Here is a 14,984-nt window from a genome sequence, read left to right as displayed (position 1 = left end):
CCCCATGGAGAACTGCTCGGTCGAATGAACCCCTTGTCTAACAGCTCCTGCAGCTATGTAGACAACTCCTGCATCTCTGGAGGAGCTAACCGATACGGTGCTTTGGATATCGGAGCCGCACCAGGAACCAAGTCAATCCTAAAGTCCACCTGCCTCTCCGGAGGTACTCTAGGCAAGTCCTTCGGAAATACATCCGGGTATTCCCGAACAACCAGGATATTATCCACAGTTGCCTTCCCCTATTCTCGGGTATCCATAACATAGGCAACATATCCGGAACAACCCTGCTGAAGATATCGTCTGACCATAGTTGTTGAATATAAAACCGGCCCATGCTGAACACCTCTCCCTGAACCACTAACTCTCCCCCACTTGGGGTCCGAATGTGTACCATCTGATGCTCTCAATCAATCACTGACCATTGGGCCTCAACTAGTCCATCCCTACAATAACCCTATTCCCGCGCAAAGGGATATGAACAAAATCAATCGGATACTGCTCGCTGAACATCTCTAGAATACAACCCCGATGAACCCTCGATACCCAGACAGATCGATCATCCGCAATCTCAACCTCTAATGGACAATTCAACTCCCCCGGAGCACCTACAATCCTCTTGCTGAGCATAAGAGATACAAAAGATCGGGTAGCCACCAAATCAAACAATACCAAGGCATAAATACCGCTCACGAGGAACGATCGTAAAACAAAACACACAAATATAAGCAGGAAAATGAACATCAATAAAGATATAAGGAGAAGATACATACCCGTCACCACATCAGGTGTTGCGCGAACCTCCTCGACTGTCAGCTAAAAAGCCCTGCTCCTCACAACAGGCGCATCCGCCTTGCCTTGGCGGCCATCGGTAATCCGTAGAGTCATTGGGGTGGGTGCAACCACTGGTCCCGCTTCTGCTAAGCTCGGGAAATTGGCCTTCTTCTGGACCCTCTGATTGCAATGGAAGCAAATCAGGTCAGATGTCTAGGTGGTGGTGGTGGTGTTGGCAGTGTAATCCTTGCTAATATGACCCGTCCTGCCACACTTGAAGCAGCCAGAACCACCCATCCTGCACGCCCCATCGTGCGCCTTGCCGCACTTGCCACAGCGGCCCCGACCTTTCTGGCCTCTTAATCTCGAGTCAAAAACCTTGGGCCTCTTGCATGAACCCTCTAAACCCTGAACCTGATCCGGTTTCCTCTTCCTCTCCATCTCCAAGTCAATCTCTCTCTCTCTCTCTCTCTCTAGCCCTCACTATCATATCATCCAATGTACAGCAACTGGATCGGCTCACAAACTGTCGGATATCGCTCCTCAACATCTGATGGTATCTCACCTTCTTCATCTCCTCATCCACTACATACTGCGGAACCAACAACGCCCTCTTGCGGAACATAGCGGTGATCTCAGCCACTGTCTCAATAGTCTGTCGAAGGTCCTGGAACTCCCTTTCCAATTGTTGGACCTCAATCACAGGTGCGAAATCGGCCCGAAATCTCGTCATAAAATCCTTCCAAGTCATGGACTTAATCTCCTCACCTCCCAAGGCATGTCCTACCTCCTCCCACCAGTCTCGAGCTCTATCTTTTAGAATACAGGAAGCAAGTCTGACCTTTCCCCCATCGGGACAACTGCTAATGCGGAATGCATTAGCGACATCCGCTAACCAACGTCTGCTCATGATCGGGTCGTTCTTCCCGAAGAACTCCGGGGCTCCACATGCCCGGAACTCACGGAAAGTCAAAGCGCGAGCTCCCATCATCGCTACCATCTCAGAATGGAATGAGCCCAAGCGCTCCTCTAAAACCTCCATGATACACTCCTTGATCGTACAAAATATCACAGGAGTCTGCTCGAGAATATTGTGGGTAATCTCTGACAAAATGAACTCCCGCATCTGATCATCCAACTGTCCGGATCCAGCACCCGAACTTGAACCCTCACCAGCACCAGAACCTCTACCAGGTCTTCCTCGAGTGACCACCATACTGAAAATAGACCATTCAAACCATCAGAACACATGCAAATATTAACATCGAGGAATCCCACACTCTACAAGCTTCCTGGCATCATCACAACTTTACTTGACTCGAGTATGGATCATTTGCTTTCAGTAGTATGGACCCATACTAAATTCCTCATCTATCCTTACTTTCCTCCAGGATCGCTTCGAATCCTCCAAGTCACCCTCTTATCTATACATACAACCCTCAACGAGACAAGGCTCCTAACACTAAATCTATTCCTAGGTTTTCCTAAGGCAATCACCACACCACTCTCCGCCATCAGTTGCAGAATGAACACCCTCCAACACCCTCTAACTAGCTCACGAATACAGTTACATACCACCGACACTATTTAATTCTTCGAATGAAAGGTCTCACACTACAACGGTTGGACTCAAACAAGAGTTGTGCAATAGAGTTAAAACCTAACCTTCTAAAATTATTTAGTCTCAATAATATGTAACTTAGCATATTCGCTTACTAGTTAGTTGAAGTTAGTGAGAACTCCTAAAAAGCACAAAGCAAGCAACATTCGAGTATTGAGTAACCGAAATCAAGCATAACCTAAACATGTCATCCTGTCACTGACTAATCAGTACTAGCATGCAAGTCTACAAGCTCATACAGCAGGAAAACAAAGGCATCTCTCCTAGCATTCTATCATGTAATTCTGAGCAGATCATTAGCCCTAATCTAGCATGTGATTCACATATTCACAAATTAAAGCATATCATAAAACATGTATGGGTATTTTGGGAAAACTTACTTGAGCTCAGTCGATTGCATGCACCACACCCCTTTCTTTTACTAGAATTTTTTTTAAAACATTTCCTTTTTGAAAATTTTATCAAATCCTCTGTTTGAGTTCAGACACACACGAGAATATGCCTGAATACCTCAAACCAAGGCTCGGATACCAATTTGTAACGTTCCAAAAATTAAGATCAAAATTTTCAATTTTTAAAATAATAAAACCATCTTTCACAACTTGTTCATAAAACCATAATAGAATCAAAGTACAACCCAAAACATCCAATTACATCATAGTCAAATAAAATGTGGAACAATATGTTGTGTGCGATGCGATCACCCTGAGCTCTTCCCCTTGGATCCGGAAGTACCTGAAACATAAATTGAAAATCGTAAGCATGAAGCTTAGTGAGTTCCCCAAAACACCACATACCATACATATCAAACATATAACGGACCCCGCCCGACATCGAGCCCCGCTCGGAACAGATCTGTCAGAAATATGAAATGGGCCCCGCCTAATTACATTCATCAGGCCCCGCATGGCATCGGGCCATGCCTGGCATCCGGCCCCGTCCAGTATACATATAAACACATAAACACATGCAAGAATCACAAAGATAAATAACATACAATATACTCATCAGGCCCCTTCTGGCATCGGGCCCCGCCCGGTATACATATCAAATATCATACATGCAAGAGTCACGCAGACAACTAGCATCCTAATCATAATAAACCATGGGCCAACATTGGTGCCTTCGACCCGCCAAGCACGGTGAGGAAACTCACCTAAAGCTGTTGAATATCTCAGATAAAGTTCGGACTGCTGATCTGGAAAAATCCTCGCGCTAGCATCATCAAATGATACCCAATTAATAGTTGGTCCACATACCATAGCTGGAATCCTAGTCTGATTGTCCAACATTCATGGTAAAAGTCCATTTTACCCTTTCCTCACTTGGCCCAAAATCTGAGGCCCAATCTAATAGCACCAAAAAGCCCAATATGGCCCAACTTCCTAATTGGGCCCAAAACCTTCCATGGACCTAATTCCAAGAAGGACCAAGGCCTGGAAATGGCCCAAAAATCAGAAGGCTAATGGCCTAATAGGGCCCAAAACTCTTCTAGACCAAAAGTGCCCCAAACCGAGAAAGTCAACTGAAGTCAAGGTTGCTGAGTACGCCCGGTGTACTCAGGCTTACGCCCCACGTTCTACCTCGGTGGCCAGTACGTGCAGCGTACGAGCTGGGTACGCCCAGCGTATGACGCAGTTGACCACCTTCACCATTAATTGCTTAAACGATTAAGCCACTACGTCCAAGTCTCAGATCTGGTCCCTAATGATGTCTTAACACATAAAGTTGGCAACTTTACTCCCATGCATGACTTAATGGGACCCAAAACTCAAAGAGAACCATAATAAGGATCCTAACACATGCATGGACCAACATAACTCATAAAGATTGCATTTGTATGGTCAAGGGACCTCAAAGGTGTTAAGTCTACCATCTGTGGCTTCTGTAGTAGACCATACTCTCAAATATGGCTAAAAGGACCCAAAATGCACAAATAAAGCCCTAAATTGGATCTAGCATAAGGAACCATCAAGTTGAGAGCTTTATACCTCAAATAGTTTGCAAAGTTGATGATGATTGTGGATCTACAAGCTCAAGCCACACCAAGGCAACCTCCAAGTGTTCTTCTTCCTTCAAATCACCAAAAACACCACCAAATCTCACTTCCAATCTCAAATCCCACAAATGGCAATTTGGGTTTCGTTCTTAGAGTTTAGAGAGGTGGAGGTTGATCATAAGGAAGTCCAAAGGTGTCATAAGTTGCTTAAATAGGGCACAATACCTAAAAATTAGGGTTTGCCCCTGCATAGTGTACGCCCAACGTACTCCTACGTACGCCTAGCATATGTGGGTGCCTCCGCGTCCAACCCTCGAGCCAGTACACCCAGTGTACTCGGCTACGTACCAAATTGCAAAGATTTCTAAAACGAAGTGATTAAAGGGAAAAACCTGAAATGCAGTGTTACATGCATATAGTTTGAGTGGGTCAGGTTTGCGAAAGCCTGGTGAGACATATAGGGTTTTCAATCTCACAATGTTATTATGATAATAATCCATAATTAATAAACCTGCATAACCAATTGTTACTGACAATATATCATATAACATAGATATCCATAAGACAATGTACCCCATCCTGTCGATTCTCACATATTTATCGTATAACATTGATCCTTGAGATCTAACCTGATGGATCACTGTAAGGAATGACTAGACTTTCCTGCTTTGGGGATTACGTGGCAGAAGAAGTCAATAAAGGCAACCATGAGGGGATAAAGTATAAACACCTATGGGAATGGACACTCATTATCTTACACAATACGTCTGTGGGTTATAAATCCACATTAACAAGAGGAAGATATGGACCCACAGTAAGTATAACTCAACTTACAGGTTTTCTAGCAAACAATCAGAAATTGGTTGCCTAATATACACTTAAAGCACAGTAAGTATAACTCAACTTACAGGTTTTCTAGCGATAAATAGGAAACTGCGCGGGAAAAACTCTAAAACTGAAAGCTCTTTTTATCGGGTCTTCTATTGCTCCAAAGCTTCGCTACTAACACTTGAAAACTCCTAATTCGGGCCTCAGAATTGCGGGGAATTTTAAGAGAGTTTAGGAAGGAATTGTGAGGAAAAATGAGCCAACATCGCACCTATTAATAGAATTTTTCAAAAGACGTGTCGCGCCCTGTACACGTTTCACTCCCTGGTTCGTCCACGTCGACAACAGGAAGGGTGATCCCTACTTGCAACACGTGCTGCGCGTCCATTGGTGCCACGTTTTCTCGGTGGTGTCACGTGTCACTCGTCGGGTAACTTTTCGCGATCTTCGAAAAATCATAACTTTCGTATACGAGCTCTGTTTTTGACGTTTTTATAGTTTTGGTTTCGTATCGATGAGTACTATAGCTTTTATTTAGACTTCATCGTCTAATGATCATTCTATTTTTAGTTTTGCAGACAATAAGGAATACAATGAAAAAGACCTTGCGAAATTCATAACTCCTTCATAAGAACTATGTTCTCAATGTTCTTTATATCGACAAATTTGTATTTACGTAGACACCAACTTTCCTTTAGATTGTTTTGTCTAAAGAGCAACCAATCTCCATTTCACTTTTTAGGACACACACGTTGTATCGTGTCGAACATGAAACTTCGAAAAATCATAACTTGTTCATACGAAGTTAAATTTTGGCGTTCTTTATACTCACGACTTCGTAATTACGATTACTACGACTTTCTTTTAGATTATTTATTCAAAATAATCTTCTATCAATAATATTATTTTATTTTTCAATGATAAATTTATATGATTTTCTACAAATATTATATACTCATAATATTTGTCCACATAACGTGTATACATTTAAATAAATATTTATATAGTCTGTAACGTGTACGACAAATTCTTATTTATTTATTAGAAATTATCCTATTTGAATAATTTAGATTTATTCAATAAAATGAATAATATCTTAAATGTCTGGCATGAATTCGCGGGCGTTACAGTTACCTCCCACATAAGATGATTACGTCTCGAAATCATACAACAAGAAAACAACTCTGGATGGTGATTCTTTAAATCGCATCTCGGTACCTAAGTAAGGATTAGCCTCAATATTGTGCTCACACGGTACTAAATCAAATGTCCTCATTATTTTATACTCGAAACAACATTTTAGGTTCTTTTTTGACAGCTTATCAGCCTACCGACCTAACTCTATAGTTGAAACATCAACTCTGTTGATTAAAGTTTCACTATAAATAAGCGTCTTTATTAAGCTGAATTCCCCACACAACCATTTCTCTTATCCTAATAAGGATTTAAATGACAAAGTTCACAAGCTCTACTGTTTCGAGCTCCTCTCGGGTCTCGAATTTGTCGAGCTACAACTGTTTTCACATTATCACTAACATAAGTATTTTCAAGAAATTTAGAGGATTATCTTAAATCGAAATTTTTAACTTATTCATGATAACGAATCTATGAAAACATTCTCTATAGACAAATTTTTCTACATATGTGATACCTAGAACGATATACTTCTATTACTTAGTCAATCATGACCCATAACACATCGTGGTTCTACACCATCCTGAGACACTTGATGATAAGATCTAAGATAAGATCTTCATATTCACATATAGGCACAGGTAATGGTCTCAAGTTCCCTCACGATATTTGATGTCGTTTTCGCACTTTCCAACCAAAACACCCATTTTATCATTTACATAATAACAACCGAAGCTAAAAACTTCTCTTGGATTCTTGTGTTACAAATCTTTTGTACCTAGACGTCGAATCTGAAGTTGAGCTGTCTTTCACATTTTTACATTAATGGTTGGTTCTCCCCCACTTAGGTTCGAACCCTCACCTGCTGCTACTCACAACCGATCAATGCATAAGTTGGCTCTACTTATGTGATTTGTAGCTCATTTTCTTCTTGGAAGAAACTCCTCATTGTCATATCAATGACTTTAAAATCCTCACGTAGCATCATTCTTGTGCCCACAGTGAGTGATCTTCTCATATAACACAATCACAGACCGATCCAAATCCCAAGCACGAAGTCGTCCACCAACGTATGCGTATACAAAATGGTATAGGAGGGCATTACTAACATAATGAAAATACTAGCAACAATGACGGTTGTTGAACTCAATATTATACTTTCCTTTTCTTTGGGACGATCGACCTTTTCGCGCTTCAACTGATTCTCTTGTAATGATCACTTCGGTCATATCTGAAGCACTTGGGTGAAAACGCGCAAAAGACACTTGAATGAATCTTTATATGCTTGATAATAGATACAACGTTTGTTGCACTCTTAGCCTCCTTAACGATAATCGATAGGTTTGAACCTATTTACTGATAGTGGTGCTTAAACCTGCACTTGTTCTTTCATCCACTGATGGACCTTCAGTCCTAATTCCGGAGTTACAAACTCGTTATTTTTTTATCGGAGACTCCGGCTCCTTCCTAAACTAGGTCGTAAACTCAACCCAAGATAAGGTGTTTACTTCGTCTATAGCAACAGACCAAATGGTCACACTCTAATGACCTTCCATTGCACAACGCAATAGTTACATAACGAACTAAACTCTTGTCTCTATGGGTCACACACTAACACGGAAAACACCTTCTATTTTGTGTTAACAAGTCGATCCTTCCTCTTTAAACATGGGAGTACGACCTACAACCAGATCACAGCAGACAACAGCTCTAGCTACTGGTTGATCACCCTTAACGAAGGCTGTAATCCTTCTATCGATCACTTCGATCACCTCTTTCTTAATTCTCCCGACTAAAATCGGTTACTACATCGAACAAGGCTCTCAGAACCAATCAACTCATTAACACATATCTATATTACTCGGACTCGATTATTCATGGCCACTAGGGCCTGAACCAAAACCACTCTCTTAGTCACCACCATACCGCAGGTAATGACGGAAACAAACAAAACGGATTTGTAGTGTTAACCACATTATCTACTCAACTACTAGTGTCTTAGTAACCTTGTGACTCTTCCTGATCCAAGTATGAATCTTGTGCTTCAAATAGTACAGGTATATACTACCTTTCATACTTATTCATACTCGTCCCAAGAATTGTCCTGCAGTTTCCAAGTGACTACACATGAAAACCACAAAGCAATTCAATATATATTTATGTGTCCAAACGAGCACATACAACAAATCTTCCTAGACTCCACTAGGATTTTCGCATCTTTATAAGGCGCCTTAACAATAACTATGTGCTTTACCAAGCACATTCTAAATTTTCTAGACTCCTCTTCTGGGAATCTTCTCGCGCGTATGTTTGATCTAGCATATTCTAACACCTTTCCTAGGTCACTAGAAATTTCACTTCCAAGTTCTTCATATTCCTTCCTGTATAATGCCCAGTCTATATGGCACACTACATCTGAATTTCTCTGGTGGTATGGAGACAAATACCCTTTAACTATTTGTACCACATGTTAACATATGCAAGTCACCATGCATATCATCGTATCTCTTCACTTCATCATCATTTACTTTATAGGAGTCAATCCTAGACATTCAGCCTCTCAACCACATCTCTTTTCACATTTACTTCATATGAGTCAATCCTAGGAAGTCTGCATTTCAGTTACATCTCAGCATGTTCCACTACCTTCGACTTGGTTCTTTGTCATCCCTGACATCAGCAACCTACTTCATGCAACAAGGTAGATGTATTGCTACTCTAACTAAGTACTCTAACTAACTAACCAAGTTAGTTACTTCGTACTTCACAACCCAATGACTATTTTCACCATCTGATTCCCATATGTTAAATTCGGCTTAACATATTAAGGAATTCACGTACGGATGTGATAAAAGTCAGACCAATACCCTAGAAACCCTAGGAATGAATTAGGAGAGAGGAATAAGAGAGGAAAATTTGAAATTATTGCTTGTCAAAGGCGCGGTTTCGAATTTCTCATGCAAAGGCCCCTATTTATAGTTGGTGAATATCTAGGGTTTACCATGATTTGAATAATTAAATAATATTTAATCTATTTAAGGCAGCTACCATATTAGTTACTAAGAGGCTTCCAGAAACCTTGGAAACACTCCCAAAACCGTTCAACCCTATTAAGGGTTCTAGAATTATCTGCATTGCTTAATTATGAACAATTATAATTCAACCCTTGCATCTTTAATTAATTTCAATTAATCCCGAGTTAATTCCAGATTAATTATGATTAATAATTAATTAATTTCAATTATTTCTAATTAATTTATTAATCATATAATAAATTAACAAATCATTTTATCTTTCTTTTAGTATCATTTCCAACTATTTCTAGTTATTGAGGGTAATCAAAAAGAACTTTGTTTTTATTCACTCAAACCTTTTTAAGGGTTTGCAGTGTGTATGGACTTTGTAAGTTTTTATTCACTCAAACCTTTTTAAGGGTTTGTAGTGTGTATGGACTTTGCAAGTTTCTATGCACACAAACAATGTTTTAACTCCTGCAATGTTCACTAGGCTTCTGAAGTATAACCTACCGATTTTAACATGTGTTCATATTATGAAGTTTAGATTTGGACATTTAACAGACATCTAGTTGATGTTAAAATAGTCACTCTTTAACTATTGTCGTTTGATATTTTGTTACCCCCACATATATCTCGACACTTGTTTCTTATAGATGTCATATTTGAAACCTTGTCTGCAATTTGTTTATCCAAAAATGATCATTGTTCTACAAAATGCCTTGGAACTATTATTTTAAATGACCATTACAAATTGTCTGTCCGAGGGTGTTTCACATTAGTTAGGTGGCATTACGCAGCTATCATTCGCTTCCTCGACTATAACTACTCAAGAGATCAAAAACTGGAAATCGAAGGACATCTTCATCATCAACATATTTTATGGACAAAAGAACAAAACATATCGACATAAAATATGTAAATATATTAGCTTTATTAATAAGACATTTTAGTTATTTGGTGTATATCTTTTATTTCTAGCATATGTTTGTAGATAGGTTCGATATGTAACTGATTGTTGTATATGTATGTGTCTTAATGGATTGTTGTATATGTGTGTGTCTTAATGGAATGAGACGTATCAATGAGTTTAACCGACTTTTTTGGTATCAAAGTCCAACACGTCTCTACCTTCTCCCTCTAGCTTCCGCAATGCATCGTTTATAGATTTTATGGAGAACGGAACACTAAGGGTGCGTTTAGTTGCGGAAAAATTGACCGTTTTCTGGAAAAAATTTCCAAGAAAAATAAGAATTTTGAAAACGCGTTTAGTTCGTTGATTTTCTAAATGTTCCAATGAAAAATGAAAACCGAAAACGAAAACTGAAAAGGGAAAACGAAAAAAGAAAACTGTTTTTCCGTAACTAAATGCAACCTAAAATACTCAGTTTATAGATTATAAACAAACGAAAGTAAATAAGATTAATCAGGTCTGTCTAATCTGATTATCACATTCTTTGTGAAATTGCAACATAAGCTAAAAACAGAAGTAAATAATAGTAAAATAAAAAATACAAAGTGAAACCAAAACAGTTTATAGCCAAAAATATCTGCAAACAGATAGATGTCGCTGTAACTTAATACTATCAAGTAAAAACAAACATGCTTCAATAAGGTAAAAACCAGACAGATGGGGTTTTGCTTGCTTTATGGCTTATGCATGTTGATAATGATTTAACTTGTAAAGCAACACATGACCCGCAGCATTCCCCATAGCCATCATCCCTCCACCCGGACTAAAATCCAAACACCGAGGAAACTGCAACGCCTTATTTGCTGGTGGCCAGTTTGAAAATACAGTAAACGAAGGCACATGCACCAACTTCATACTGTTCTTCTTCATACTCGAACAAATCGCCAAAATCTGCGCATCACTATTAAACTTTATAAAATCAACTTTTGTTGTCAGATTCTCGATCCTTTTCATCGGTTTTCTGTTCCCCCCCAAAAAATCCTCCTTATTGTAAACATTCACAATCCCACTATCGGACCCCGCTGCAAATATGTTCCCGTTTGGTGACATGCCAAGAGCTGTACCCGTTAAGCACCCTTCATCAACACCTTTATGGAAACAACTCATGCTTCTCATATCAAAATGGTAGATCTGCCCGTCCCCGCCCGTGGCTACCAACTCCTGCCCGTGATTCCCGAAAGTTAAAGCCCGGGCAGTTCCGTTCATTTTTAGAGTTCCTATTAATTCTTTTGCTTTGGATGACACCAATAGAATATACCCTTCGTTACCAATAAACGCGATTGTTTTCGAATCCGGGGAGATTTCAAATGTTTCTAAGCTTTTTTCCTCACGCCCCACTAACGGACCGATTTTATCCATCGTTGCTTTGACCAAGTCAAAGCTGTAAAAAAACTTTCGCCTTCCGGAAAGGATAACCTGTGAGCCATCTGGGGTGAAAGCCGCCTTTCTGATTGGACAATCATCAACAAAAATGGATTGAATTTTCGTGTTTCGTTTTCCATCGATCTGAAAAAACCGCAGCTTTTTGTCTAGTCCACCAGTTAGAAGTAACTGACCGTTTCTATGGAACTGAACCGAATTAATCGGACCGCTGGACGGGTCCTGTGCGTTTGCATCGACTAATCTTGAATACTCGAGTAACCCGGGCAGCAGCTTTGAGCTGCCCGAAACAACGAGATCTTCAGTGGTTTGAAGGATACCATCAAAATCTCCATTTTCTTGATCGCTGTCATCGGAGTTGTAAATCCGTTCGCGTGAATCGGGCCGGGCCCAGTCTGTGCTCGGGTTGAGCTTCATGTGGTGGGCCCGCAATCTTGAAACATACTCGGATCCCGATATTAGTTTCTCGTCTTCGTCTTTCCGGATCTTTCTTAAACGGTTGACTTTTGAAATGTTTATGTTGGTTTTTTCTTCCTCTTCGTCTACCCAAACGGGTTTTCGTGGGGCGTGATCCTCTGTTGCAACAATTTCTATTTCTCCTGTTTTTGCATCCTCTTCATATACAGACAACACACTGTTGGCAGAGCGATCAGTGAAGAACAAAGCAGTTTCTCCTTCTTCTTCTTCTTCTTCTTCTTCAATGTTCTTCCCAAATTCCACTGGATACAAAGACCCAAACAAGACGTTTTCGAGTTTCTTCATCTCAATTGCTTGCTCGGTTTCAGCTTGTTTGTCCTCTTTTCGTTCTTTCTTTTTCTTCTTAGGCTTCACTGTGGTCATGTTTTCTGAATTTTTTGTTTCTTGTAACACGTCTAATGTTAAAGGCTCATCAAGATCAGGATTCTTTCTTTTGATCTTCTCACCTCTGTCTTTAGAAACCGCATTTTGAGAAATCAAAGTAGCCATTGTTGAGACAGCTGTCACTGCAAAATTAAGCAGAGCATGTGTAAACGACAGAAACAAACACATCTGCATGATCGTTAAGATAAAATTCCAAAAGCAAATCATGGTAAAAACACTGAGGTACAAGGTTTAAAGGTAATAATCTTTGTATATAAGATTATATTGTTTGTGTGAAATTTAAGTTGTAAAAAGAGGGAGCAGAAGGCTCGTACGTATTGTTGAAAGCATGACAAACAACCGTTTTCCAACATCTATCCTAAGGATTCCACGACAAAATTTAACTTTTAAGAAACTAATCCACCAAGTTTAAAGAAAGGCAAGAATGTTTTGATCTTTTGCTTCTCGGTTTTATTAAATAGCGAGTGGAGAATGTGATCAGATTCTTGATAAGAACTACAAAACAGCTTAACTTTCAATTTTGAAATAGATGTACAATAACCACTAACCAGATATGGATTATACAGAATGACAGTTGCTCCAGTATTTTAAATCAAACAAATACAATTGACATATAGCAACGTAGAAAAAAGACCGAGTTCTACATGGTTGGAGCTGTATATGTTAAGCCTTAATACTCATATTCGTTAGCATAGAAAGACTAGACAGTTAGAGGGACCTGTCACCTGAGTAGCAGTAGACTAAATGTGGTCATGGATATTCCTGCAAGCACTGTTTAAGGCACAATCTCCATAGAGTTCATAGGTTTCAGTTGTAACATCAGAACATCGAAGGCTATTGCCAGTAGTACAAAATACAGGTAGAGCATCCGCAGCTTTTCATAACATAGAGGAATTTTCCATTCAAGCTAACACGCTTCGTTCTAGGTTACAATTGTTAGTGGAATTTACGCAAGAACATGATGTCCTAATTGAAACATAAAACTGAAAAACGCACTTAAAACAAACAAAAATTCAATCATTTATTAATGAACAAACAAGTGAATGTGATTGTTGTTTATAATTGATAAATTGAACGCGAAATGTGAAACTAACTTTAAAGGATGTGTTTTGACAGTTACCTACCAGACAACGGAGAGACCTGAAGCAGCGAGGAGAGATGACGAACCGACGGAGAAGACACCGAAAAGGACGACGTGTGGAGACGAGTGATGGACTGATGGTGCGGCTGTAAGTCGGCGGGAAAAAAAGTCGGCCCTGGAGAATAGACGAGAACGGCAGGGTTTTCTTTTGCCGACAGAGGGCTTAGAGTTTCACTTCTTTTTAATTTATTTTTTCTTATTTTATCAATCAAGTTGTTTAGGAGTAAATTACAAGAACGGTCCTTCGGTTTCATAAACTTTTGTTACTTAGCACTCTCGGTTTTATAGTTTTGGTCTAATTTTAGGTTTTCAAAAGACAACATTGCAAAAGTAGTTATTTTCCTTTGTCGTACTTTTTGTACAGTCGTTTTTTTTTTCTTTCCAAAACTGAAGATATGGTCTACTCGTGGATTTCGGGCATATTTGGCACCTAGTTTTCGGAAGCTTGCTTTTAAAAAAATAAAAACTTGAAAAAAAAAAAAAATTCGTTCGACAGCAGCTACCTTTTGGATTAAACAAAAAACTTCAAATCCAAAAGCTATTTCAACGATTGTTTAACAAATGGCTAATGTCATAAAAACCCTTAAGTTTTCAGGGTTTTGTCGGTTTTGCCTAAAGTTGAATTTTATGTCCGTTTTATCCTAACATTTTCCAAAAATGTTCGGTTTTACCCTTTTACCGATGATAATAGGTTACCATTATATTAACTTCGCAAAAAAACCCTTAAGTTTACAGTTTTTTTTTTACGTTTTTACCCTTAAGTTTATAATTTTTTAACACTTTTATCCTATGTATTTTTTTTTCATATTAAACGTATTCAAGCAGAAAAAGTATATTTATAAATGAAAAAAATTTAGTTAAATATTGTATTTATATTTTTTAATGTTAATTCTATATATATATATATATATATATATATATATATATATATATGTGTGTGTGTGTGTGTGTATGCGCGTGTGTGTGTATGGGTTTTTTTTGGATAAACCATTTAAGATGTAAAAAAACAAATTAATATGTTTTTAGAACTACAAATAAGTATTTTTATATATTTAAAAATATACGTATCAATAAAAAAACTTGTTCATTCATAAACATGTTTATATAAGTATATACATATATTTTTAGAAGTGTAAATATGTATTTTGATATATGTTTTTTTTTAAGTATAAATATATTTTTAGAACTATAGATACATATTAATATATAAAAATGTAAAAATATGTATTTATAATTCTAAAAACTATATCTATAAAACACAT

General features: G+C 38.6%; 1 pseudogene across 6 annotated transcripts; it reads right to left on the bottom strand.

The window, feature by feature from the left end:
- Positions 1-10,879: 10,879 nt before the first annotated feature.
- Positions 10,880-13,906, bottom strand: LOC145137054 (U3 small nucleolar RNA-associated protein 18 homolog pseudogene; annotated as a pseudogene). 6 transcript variants are annotated; one of them, XR_013720841.1, is made up of 3 exons: positions 13,702-13,906; positions 13,307-13,576; positions 10,880-12,703 (listed from the first exon to the last, which is right to left on the bottom strand). The product of XR_013720841.1 is annotated as a U3 small nucleolar RNA-associated protein 18 homolog pseudogene, transcript variant X2 (transcript). The 6 variants fall into 6 exon arrangements; XR_013720840.1 differs by having other exon boundaries at positions 13,706-13,906; XR_013720842.1 differs by having other exon boundaries at positions 13,307-13,564; positions 13,706-13,906.
- Positions 13,907-14,984: the final 1,078 nt, after the last annotated feature.

This window comes from Lactuca virosa, chromosome 9 (assembly GCF_052849685.1).
Source record: "Lactuca virosa cultivar CGN04683 chromosome 9, Lactuca_virosa_CGN04683_v6, whole genome shotgun sequence".
Classification (NCBI taxonomy): Eukaryota; Viridiplantae; Streptophyta; class Magnoliopsida; order Asterales; family Asteraceae; genus Lactuca; species Lactuca virosa.
The sequence above is the reverse complement of the archived record's forward strand: the minus strand, read 5'-3'. Positions and strand labels throughout refer to the sequence as shown.